This window comes from Arachis hypogaea, chromosome 13 (genome assembly GCF_003086295.3).
Source record: "Arachis hypogaea cultivar Tifrunner chromosome 13, arahy.Tifrunner.gnm2.J5K5, whole genome shotgun sequence".
In the NCBI taxonomy this organism is placed as follows: Eukaryota; Viridiplantae; Streptophyta; class Magnoliopsida; order Fabales; family Fabaceae; genus Arachis; species Arachis hypogaea.
The window spans coordinates 90,420,195-90,422,252 of NC_092048.1; the positions used below are offsets into that span (position 1 = coordinate 90,420,195).

The 2,058-nt window shown below is 42.2% G+C and overlaps 1 non-coding gene across 1 annotated transcript; it reads left to right on the top strand.

Annotated features, from left to right (window-relative positions):
* Positions 1 to 1,600: 1,600 nt before the first annotated feature.
* LOC112739197 (small nucleolar RNA R71) lies at positions 1,601 to 1,708 on the top strand. Its single transcript, XR_003170134.1, has one exon. It is a non-coding gene; the product is annotated as a small nucleolar RNA R71 (small nucleolar RNA).
* Positions 1,709 to 2,058: the final 350 nt, after the last annotated feature.

Genomic DNA, 2,058 nt, shown 5'->3' on the forward strand with positions numbered 1-2,058 from the left:
GTGGCCTCCTAACACCAAACTTAGAGTTTGACTGTGGGGGCTCTGGTTGACTCTGCAGTGAGAGAAGCTTTTCATGCTTCCTCTCCATGGTTACAGAGAGAGATCCTTGAGTTTTAAACACAAGGTTTCCTCATTTAGTTGAAGGATCAATTCTCCTCTGTCCACATCAATCACAGCTCTTGCTGTGGCTAGGAAGGGTCTTCCAAGGATGATGGATTCATCCTCATCCTTCCCAGTATCTAGGATTATGAAATCAGCAGGGATGTAAAGGCCTTCAACCTTTACTAACATGTCCTCTACTTGTCCGTAAGCCTGTTTTCTTGAATTGTCTGCCATCTCTAACTAGATTCTAGCAGCCTGCACCTCAAAGATTCTAAGTTTCTCCATTATAGAGAGTGGCATGAGGTTTATTCCTGACCCAAGGTCACATAGAGCCTTCTCAAAGGTCATGGTGCCTATGGTGCAAGGTATTAGGAATTTTCCAGGATCCTATTTCTTCTGAGGCAATCTCAGTTGATCCAATGCATTTAGTTCATTGGTGAACAGGGGAGGTTCATCTTCCCAAGTCTCATTACCAAATAAATTGGCATTCAGCTTCATGATTGCACCAAGGAACTTGGCAACTTGCTCTTCAGTAACATCCTCATTCTCTTCAGAAGAAGAATACTCATCAGAGCTCATGAAGGGCGTAAGAAGGTTTAATGGAATCTCTATAGTCTCTAGATGAGCCTCAGATTCTTTTGGTTCCTCAAAGGGAAACTCCTTATTGATCACTAGACGTCCCAGGAGGTCTTCCTCCTTGGGATTCACGTTCTTCCCTTCCTCCTTGGATTCGACCATGATGGTTATATCAATGGCCTTGCAATCTCTCTTTGGATTCTCTTCTGTATTGCTTGGGAGAGTACTAGGAGGGGTTTCAGTGATCTTCTTACTCAGCTGGCCCACTCGTGCCTCCAAATTCCTAATGGATGACCTTGTTTCATTCATGAAACTTAGAGTGGCCTTAGATAGATCAGAGACTAAATTTGCTAAGCTAGATGGATTCTGCTCAGAATTCTCTGTCTGTTGCTGAGTGGATGATGGAAAAGGTTTACTATTGTTAAACCTATTTCTTCCACCATTATTAAAGCCTTGTTGAGGCTTTTGTTGATCCTTTCATGAGAAATTTGGATGATTTCTCCATGAGGGGTTATAGGTGTTCCCATAGGGTTCACCCATGTAATTTACCTCTGCTATTGCAGGGTTCTTAGGATCATAAGCTTCTTCCTCAGAAGATGCCTCTTGAGTACTGTTGGATGCAGCTTGCATTCCATTCAGACTCTGAGAAATCATATTGACTTGCAGTCAATATTTTATTCTAAGCCAATATGGCATTCAGAGTATCAATTTCAAGAACTCCCTTCTTCTGAGGCGTCCCATTACTTATAGGATTCCTCTCAGAAGTGTACATGAACTGGTTATTAGCAACCATGTCAATGAGTTCTTGAGCTTCTGTAGGCGTTTTCTTTAGGTGAATGGATCCACCTGCAGAAGTATCCAATGACATCTTAGCTAATTTAGACAGGCCATCATAGAATATATCCAGGATGGTCCATTCTAAAAGCATGTCAGAAGGACACTTTTTGGTCAGTTGCTTGTATCTCTCCCAAGCTTCATAGAGGGATTCACCTTCTTTCTGTCTGAAGGTTTGAACATACACTCTAAGCTTAATCAGCTTTTGAGAAGGAAAGAACTTGGCTAAGAAAGCCGTGACCAGCTTATCCCAAGAGTTCAGGCTATCCTTGGGTTGAGAGTCCAACCATATTCTAGCTCTGTCTCTTACAGCAAACGGGAAAAGCATAAGCCTGTAGACCTCGGGGTCAACCCCATTGGTCTTAACAGTATCACAGATTTGCAAGAACTCAGTTAAGAACTGAAAAGGATCTTCAGATGGAAGTCCATGAAACTTGCAGTTCTGTTGCATCAGAGAAACTAATTGAGGTTTCAGCTCAAAATTGTTTGCTCCAATGGCAGGAATAGAGATGCTTCTTCCATGTAAATTGGAATTAGGTGCAGTAA